Source organism: Vicugna pacos, chromosome 27 (assembly GCF_048564905.1).
Source record: "Vicugna pacos chromosome 27, VicPac4, whole genome shotgun sequence".
Classification (NCBI taxonomy): domain Eukaryota; kingdom Metazoa; phylum Chordata; class Mammalia; order Artiodactyla; family Camelidae; genus Vicugna; species Vicugna pacos.
In genome coordinates this window covers 23157450-23166332 of record NC_133013.1, presented here as the reverse complement: position 1 = coordinate 23166332, position 8883 = coordinate 23157450, and the positions used below count along the sequence as shown (strand labels likewise).

Here is an 8883-nt window from a genome sequence, read left to right as displayed (position 1 = left end):
ACACAGCTCTAAGTGCTTTCTGTGTATTAACTCACTGCAACCCTATGAGATAGTAATTATTATGATGCCATTTGGCAGAGGAGGCCATTGACAGCACAGAGAGGTTAAGTAATGTGCCCAAGGTCACAGCTTGGAAGCAGCTATCTCATCTCAGTTTCCCTAGAAAACAGAGCCCAAGGCAAAGCTTACGCTCTCAGGAGTGCATCCTAGAGCACAAAAGTGAGGAGGCGAAGGAAGGAGGCAGAAAGGGGAGGAAACCAAACACAAGGCGGTGAGAGCATTTCTGAGCTGGCCACCACGTCACAGGGAAACATAGCTCTTCATTACGTCACATAGGACATCTGGACAAGGCCGGTGCCCTGCATTTGGGACCACTTGGATTAGGGGAAGAAGGGAAGGAATTTGCGGCTGTCTCCACCTGCTCTCCCGTGTCTCCACAAGGGGGAGCCCGTGCAGGGTGTGGAGCGCGGTGACCAGGAAGGAGGAGGACAGGAGAGGCGGAAGCTGTACTGGGGGCAGAACAAATGGTCCCAGGCAGCCCTCCTCACCTCCTTTATTCCACTGTTAACCCCACTGTGGACTGGGTGAGTCCTTTTGTTGTTCTTCTGGCCCAAGGTGGTTTCAGTTAGAATTTCTGCCTCTTGCGAGCAAGAGTCCTCTTTTTGCAGATGAGGAAACCAGGCCTCAGAGGGGTAAGCGGACTCGGCCAGGGTCACAGAGCAAATCCAAAAACCTGTGTGCTCAACCTCGACCTGTGCCATCCAATCCCGAGGACGCAGGTCACGCGGCCCTGGAGCCAGGCCTCTGCAGGGGAGGGAAGAGGGCGCCTCCTCTACAGGGGTGGGCAGGCCTCTGGGTTTGCTCCTCTGCTTCCCCTCTGTCCCAGTTTCCTCCCGCAAAGGACTTGGTCCCAGGTGGCCCTGTCGCCCCCTCCCAGTCCTGTCCCCACTTCCTAGAATCCTCTGTGCGCCCATGCCCCTCCGCCCCTACTCTCAGGAGGGCGCTGCCCTGTGGCCTGACTGTCTGAGAATCTGAGTTCCTGCAGAGAAAGCTGAGCCTCAGAAATCCCTGGCTTCTATCTACAGCTGGAGGAAACTCCTCTGTGATCCCTCCTGTTCAGTGGAGAAAGGGACTCGGCTGCAGCCCAGGGCCACGGCGCTCTCAGGAGCACTGGGGTCTCGTAGCCGGGCCTTGGGACCTGATGTCCAGGGCACACCCGGTGGCAGATGAAGGCATCCTGTGGGGGATGGAGGAAGACGATTTCTGTGGGTGGGGGTGGTGACAGCGAGATCTGTGGTTCCTGAGAAACCTGAAGGTGGGGGGCGCTGCGGCTAGCAGGGGCCAGCAGAGGCCCAAAGTCCTCCTTTTTTCTGTGCCCTGGGCCCATGAAGCCTCAAGCCAGAACACCAGGATGCATTTCAAAAAAAAAAATTACATCCTAGTAATACATATACATGGTAACAAAACACTTAGCCCAGAGGAGCCCATACTGAAAATATTCAGCAGTATTCCCCTTGCCCAAGCCCCAGAGGCACCTGGGGGATCTTTTGTTTGGTTTTGTATTGATTTTTATTGAAGTGTGAGTACAATACTGTGTTAGTACTGTATAATATCACCTTTATGTAGGACCTGAAAAATAACATGAATGAATGTATACACAAAAAAAAACAGACTCACAGATACAGAAGATAAACTTATGGTTACCAAAGGGGAGAGGAGTGGGAGGAGGGATAAATTAGGGGCATGGGATTAACAGATACAAACCACTTGATTTTTTAACCATTTCTGTTCTTGACATCTGTCTCGTAAAAGGGTTCCCAGGTTTAAAGCATGTGCTTCTCTCTAGATCTTGATTCGGTCATCACAAACGCCCCCTGTGTACAGTGACCGAGCACTTACTCTTAGCTCCCCTGCCTGCCTCCTTCCAATGTTTCATCATTTGCCCTAATCTTTGGTTCTGTTATTTACTTCTGTACCTTTAAACAGCGTCTTACCTCTCCACCTCTTGTTCTATCCACTTCTCACAGTATCTTGAAGCCCTCAGTGTAAGATGAACTGAGAGACCCCCTCCACACCCCTTTACTCTGCGTCTTCTGTCAGCTGGTCTTTAACTCTGGCCTTGTTCAGACAAATAACATTTGCATTCTTGAATGAAGACAAAATTGAAATTTCCCAGATTTTTCTACAGCAGATTCCAAAAGTGTCCTATGATCAAACATTAAAGGTGGTACATGGATATTTTACAGAAGTTTCATATTCACTTTAATATGCATTGGGAAATATATGTGGGTGTGTTTAAAGAGTCCTTCAGTCTGTGATTTCACAAATCTAATTGTTTAGGATGAAGCTAGAGTCAATTCCTAAATGTTAAAAGTGAGTCGAGGTGAAGAAAAATATTAAATGATGTCCAAAACCGGAGGCAGGCAGATATGGCAAAGACCATGAAGGTGGCTAAGAGACCGATTGGAAAACTGGTTTTGATTCTCAAAGTCAACAACTGGCAAGTGTAGCAATTGCTTTACTCTGACAGCGCTAACCCTCCACTGCTGAGCCCGACAGCCAGCTGCTGCGATGTTTCCTTCCGCAGGCTGGTGCCACAGAGCCCAGCGCTGGCATCGAGGACACTATCGTCAGGCCGTTCAAGATGGCCGTTCTCTTGCTCTCTGCACCTCCCCTGCTCGATCAGGCTCTGCTTCTCTCACATGACGATCCAATCCTCTTAATTATAGGGCTTAATTAGTCCCTGGTAACAGATGAGCCCACCTGGCGTCAATTCCCCTTATGAAGGGTCTCCTCCCCGCAGTAGTGAAGACTGCTGCCTGCCGCCTGCCTCCCCCAGCAGGGTGCTGCTCCAGGGCTGTCTGTTCCAGGCAGTAAGATCCCCTGTCCAATAAACCATCGATGTCTCTGTCACTGTCTTCGAGCTCTTTCTTGGTCTCGAGCCTGGCCGTCCACAAGGCCTGCAGGCCTGTGGGGCGCAGCCCGGCACACACATGGACTATCTTCTGATTAATTGTTAACAGTCATTCCGCGCTCGTTGTGCCATGATTTGTTCTGGGGAGTTGTTTTTCTTGGCGTTCCTAATACCCCTTCTTTCTTTCCTCATCACTAACCAAACAGCATATCTTCAGGTTGAATCATCATCTTAGTTATCCTGCCTGTTACCCGGAGTGCCCCTTTTTGCCTGGAAAAACCCAGGAACTGTTTCCAAAAGGACCTGTTGACTGTGCCGCAATGGTCGGTGTCCACAGCTTTTCCACATTTACACTCACAGGTCAGAAGTCATTCATTTGACCAACTTGTATTGAGCACCTACTGTCTGCCAGGCGCTGTTTCAGAGTAAGGAACAAAAGAGACAGATTCCCTGCCCTCCAGAAGCCTGCGTCCTAATGAACCAGTAGATGGTAACACACCCAGTGTCCTGGAATTAGATGGTGGTGACAGCGTGGAGAAAATAAACAAGAAAGAGGGTGGGGAGCGGTGGGTGGGATTGTGCTTTTAGCTGCAGTGTTTGGGGAAGGCCTTGCTGAGAAAGTGACACCTGAGCAAAGACTGAGGGAGTGAAGAGTTAGCCAGCCGGTATGGGGACAGTGTGTTTGAGGTCAAGGAAACAGTCCATACAAAGGCCGTGAGGCAGGAGGAAGAGCAAGGAGGCTAGTGTCCGGGAGGCAGGAGGGAGGTTTCGTGGGAGACGAGGTCAGAGAGATGGTGAGGCCAGATCACAGAGGGCCCTGGGGCCCAGTGTGAGGATTCCTGCTTACACTCAAACAGGGGAAGCCCTTAGACGGCTCTGGCCGAGAGCAGTGTGCTCTCAGACTTCAGTTATATACCAAGGCCATCAAGGCCTGAGCCCCTCGCAGAGGGTCCAAGACCCACTCTGCTCAGGGTGGCTCGCCAGGGCCCAGGACGGGGAAGATCGAGCTGTCTACATGTGACGGGGCCGGGGGCTCCACCCTCAGCACACGCTGTCCTCTGAGTCCCTCCAGCCTCCTCTCCTCCCATTTCCTCACTCTCCTCCTCCCCATGTGCCCTCATTTTCTCTCTCAACCCTCACTCCACCCCCTCTCCTTTCCTAAGCCCTGTCTTGCCTAAAACTGGCTCTGAGCACACATTTGCATTATCACGTTCTAAGTCAGCAATTTCGGGGAAACTTTGTTTCTGCCTCAGTGTGGACCAACAGAGAGACTATAAGCCGAGGAACGTCAGGACTTGCTAGAAGAGGCAAAGATTCTTCCCTAGGGCCTTTAGAGAGAGCATGGCCCTAATGACACCTTGATTTGAAACTTCTGGCCTCCAGAACTGTGAGAGCCACCTTTCTGTTTGAAGCCACTCAGTTTGTGGTACTTTGTTCCAGCAGGGAACTAAGACAGGGTATAAAGAGGGAAGCTTTCTGGGATTCAGAGAAAGCCCTCTGTTCTCCCTGCCCTGTATGGACTTCCCACATCTGTTCATGGATGCCTGCAAACCCACCATCCACACTTTTCTTCAGCTGAAGGAACAGATTGACGCTTGTATTTAGATGCCCCTGGTTGGTCTGGCTCCTAGGTCGTCTATCATGTCTGCTTCAGTTTAGGTGCTTCTGTCAACTATATAATGGCCCTCGCTGTTGAAAATGTCTCTTTCCTTCCCTGAGACCGGGGTTCCTTGAGGACAGGAGCCGCCAGTCCTCCTTGGGTCTCCAGCTTCCAGTGCAGGGCCTGGGGCAAGTGGACTAAGCAGGTGGAACCCCTTCCCGGGGCTGCATCCAGCTGATGGTGAGGCAAGGTTTCAGGGTGTGGGCAGTTGAGGTTAGCAGTCACTGCAGGATCTGGGTCCAGATTAGTGCTAAGAAACCCCTTGTGCTCCGATGCAGTGTTTTAATGACAATGAGGAGGTTTCCTGGGGGCCCAGAAGCCCTGAACACACTGGCCAGACTTCGCAGGAGAACCAGAGTGGATTTGCATCAAAAAGAACACTGACTTCATTGAAATTCTCCTCATCTTGAGTGGAACAAAACCACAAAGAAAAGGAAAGTTTTAATCATGAGCAACTTCACAGCTGAAGAGTGTTTTGAGCTTCTAAAAATAGAGAGGAAATGGGTCTCTTTGGGCCACTCCAGTCACCGCCCCCCACCCCCACCCCGGCCCCAGGCCCACCCCCCTGCCCAGTCAAGGCTAACCTCTCGTGCAGTGGGAGACAGCTCTCCTCTCTCCGGCGGATGCCCACAGTAGATGCCACGCAGTTCTGGGGCTGGACTCAGCGGCCCCTACCAGGACCCCAGGATGCCGGGCAGCAGAGCAGCCCCACAGGAGAGCCGGCTGGACACAAGCCTGGGGACCACCCGAGAAAACTTGGAAACCAGGTAAGTCAGAGGTCAGGTCTCTGCCCACTGAGCCTGGCGTTGGCCAAGTTCTGGACTTGACTCTGCTGTGTTGAACCTGGGTGAGCTGCTTCCGTCTCTAAGCCTCAGTTTCTTCATTGGGAATTGAAGGGAAGGGTCTGGCTGATCTCTAAATGGAATAAGTCCTGGACTGGGACGTGTGTAGTTTGGAGCTGCTATGTAGCGTCTCCTTCCCTGTGTGATCCAGAGGGGCTCAGCCGAAGAGTGAATCCCACCCCAGAGGCATGAGAAGGGGCCTGCAATTGGATGGAGGAAGAAGTTTTCAGTCAATAAGAATGTTTCCCTGTCTCTGCAAGGTGGCCTTTAGCATGTGAGTCAATGACAGACAGGGGAGGGGAGAGCCAGAGGGTCCGCTCCAGCTTTCTGTGTGACCTTGGCAGGTCCCTGCTCCTCTCTGGGCTGCAGCTTCCTTGTCTGCACGTTAGTGCGGTGTTTGAAGTTTCCCCGAAGCCCTTCCACTATATACATTCTATTAATCTGTGATTCAGACCAGTGGATTCAATTTGTCAGACGTTCATTCACCAGTGCCTACTCTGGTCCAGGCCCTGTCCTTCCAAAGAATGGGGGATCCTGAGGACAGGGGACCCAGTCCTGGCCCCAGGACACCCCCAGCCAAGAAGCGGGGAGAAGGAAGACACACGGAACTCCAGAGTCCAGATGCCTGTGATCTGTGCCCAGAAGGAGTACAGGCCAAGGGGAGGAAGGAGAGGCTTCTAACAGGGACATCTTGAGACTGGCCTTGCATAATCGGGAGGGCACTGACAGTTGGAGAGGAGAGGGAGGGCCTTGCAGGTGGAGGAAACAACATTGCAACGAAGGATGCGAAGGAAGACAGGGATTCAGGGAAGGGCAAGGTCTGAGTTGCTGGAGTGCAGAAGGGGAGAGGGACAAGGGATAAATGCCAGGGTGTGAGCCCTCTGTAGGGATGGGGAGAAATTGCCAGTGTTTGAGCTACAGAGTGAATGGCCATTGTTCTGATGGGGGCGGTGGGATGGGGCATGAGGAAGGGAGAGAGGGAGCAAATGGAATAAACGTTAATGTGCCTCACAGGTGGAGGCCTCTCCCAGGGCCGGGGTCTGGGCCCTGCCTTGGGGCCCTCCTCCTTCCAGATGGGGGGGGGCTCCTTACCCACAAGCCCTCCAGGAGCATGAGGCCCAGCCCCCGCCCTGGACGTGGGCCGCAGGCAGAGGCCGCATCCTCCCTCTCCCCAGGCTGGGGGCTCACAGAGGCCTAGGCCTGCTTTGCAGACTCCACGGAAGGGAGACAGTCAGACTGCGGCAGAGCTGGGAAGGACAAGTAGGTGAGGGTCCCTGTAGGGGAAGAGAGGGCTGAAAACCCAGAGTGCCTGCCCCTCTGCTTTCTTGCTGAGTGACTTTGGGTAAGTTGTTTGGCTTCTCTGAGCCTCAGTATCATCCTCTGTGCAAATGAAGACAAAACACCTGACCCCTGTTGTCCTTGCAGGAAAGTTGAACAAAGTGTGTCAGCTGGTGTGTATGAAATGCTTTCAAAGGCACAAGGGCCACCCCTCAGGCACCGTAAACCTCCCAGCAACGCCCGGGAGCTCTCTTAGCAGCAGGCTGGGGGACTCACGCCTTAGGTTTCTGTCCACCTCTGCTCTGGACCTACTCTGATTCTGGGCAAGACACACTCTCTGAGCCTCAGTTTCTCCATCTGTCAAATGGGGAAGATAATGCCTGCTCTGTCAGCCTTGCAGGGTAGCCGTGAAGAAAGAAATTTGAAATCTTGTTTAACATTGTTCTAAAGTCGGAGGCCTTTACGGCTGCTCTGACGGCTCTCTCTGCTTCTCAGCCCCTCCAGGCCAACCCCAGAAGCAAAGGCTCCATCTCAGGCTTGCTCATCTGTCCTGGCCTTGTAGCCACAGGCCAGCTGCTGCTCCCGGGGGAGGGTGGGCCTGCATTCCTCCAATAGCCTGAGAGAGGCCTTATCTTCCCCCCTCCCCTTTCCAGGGTCACAGATGGGGAGGCTGGAGGTGGCCACTGAGAGCCAGAGGAGGGTTTACACAGCAGCTTGACCCACCTGAATTCCTTTTTGTGCCACACCACTTGCAGGAGTTGGAGCCAAGTGATGTGGGCAGTGTCTGGAGGGAAGGAGCCAGCCCAGGAGAGGCTGGACCTGCTAGGCTGGAACTGGTCTGGCAACTTGTACCCTGTGTTCCTTGAGGCTGCAGCTGTAGACCTTACCATCCCTCGGGGGCACCCATCAAGTATGTCAAGAGCCCTGTTAAATGCTCTGTCCAGTGGGGATACCAGCCTTCCAGAGCCTGAAGAAGGCCAGGTTGGAGGAAGGGCTTCGAAGGAACCAGAGACAAGGACAGTTCATCCTGGGTCTGAAAGGTTGTGGATGCCCAGGTGACAGGAAGGGCACCCTGTGGACTGAAGGTGTCGCTGTGGAGGAGTCACAGGTGGCCTTCAGGGCAGTCAGATCGGGCCCAGCTAACTCCTTGGTCTGGATAGGCCAGTGTGGCCAGACTGGAAGCAGCCAGGCATGAGGGCCACCAGAGGCAGAGCCCTGGGAGGCGTGGAAGCAGCAGAAGCAGAAGGAGAGCCTAGTCTGGGGAGGTGAATCTGGCAGCAGTGAATACAGGCTGAAGTCAGCTGGGCTGGAGGCAGGAGGCCAGGAGATGGGAGCCTGTGGATGGAGTCTGGTCTAGGGAAGGATCGTGAGCCCTGAACTGACCATACTCCCAGAGCCCCCAGCTGCCTCTCCCAGCACTGCCTGCCCAGGCCTGGGTGCAGAGAGGAGGCTGTTTAGAACCATGGCACAGGAGGCTGCTGCAAGCCCAGTGAGGAAGGCTGTTCTCACTGATAAAGCTTTCCAAGCATGACAGAGAGTGAGCTCCCCATCTCTGGGGTGTGCAAGTCTAGGAGAAAGAAACAATCATAATGCAATGCTGTGGAAATAATACAGTCATCCTTCAGAATATGGACTATCCAGGGCTTTCTTTTTTTTTAACATTTTTTATTGAGTTATAGTCATTTTACAATGTTGTGTCAAATTCCAGTGTAGAGCACAATTTTTCAGTTATACATGAACATACATATATTCATTGTCACATTTTTTTTCACTGTGAGCTACCACAAGATCCTGTATATATTTCCCTATGCTATGCAGTATAATCTTGTTTATCTATTCTACATTTTGAAATCCCCATTTGTCCCTTCCCACTCCCCGCCCCCTTGGCAACCACAAGTTTGTATTCTATGTCTATGAGTCTTTTTCTGTTTTGTATTTATGTTTTTTTTTTCAGATTCCACATATGAGCAATCTCATATGGTGTTTTTCTTTTTCTGGCTTGCTACACTTAGAATGACATTCTCAAGTAATATCCATGTTGCTGCAAAAGGCATTATGTTGTCGGTTTTTACGGCTGAGTAGTAGTCCATTGTATAAATATACCACCTCTTCTTTATCCAGTCACCTGTTGATGGACATTTAGGCTGTTTCCATGTTTTGGCTATTGTAAGTAGTGCTGCTATGAACAC

The 8883-nt window shown here is 52.2% G+C and overlaps 1 long non-coding RNA gene across 1 annotated transcript; it reads left to right on the top strand.

The window, feature by feature from the left end:
- The first annotated feature begins 242 nt into the window (after nucleotides 1-242).
- On the top strand, nucleotides 243-2911 carry LOC140689751 (uncharacterized). The gene is made up of 2 exons (XR_012064832.1): nucleotides 243-584; nucleotides 2341-2911. It is a non-coding gene; the product is annotated as an uncharacterized lncRNA (long non-coding RNA).
- Nucleotides 2912-8883: the final 5972 nt, after the last annotated feature.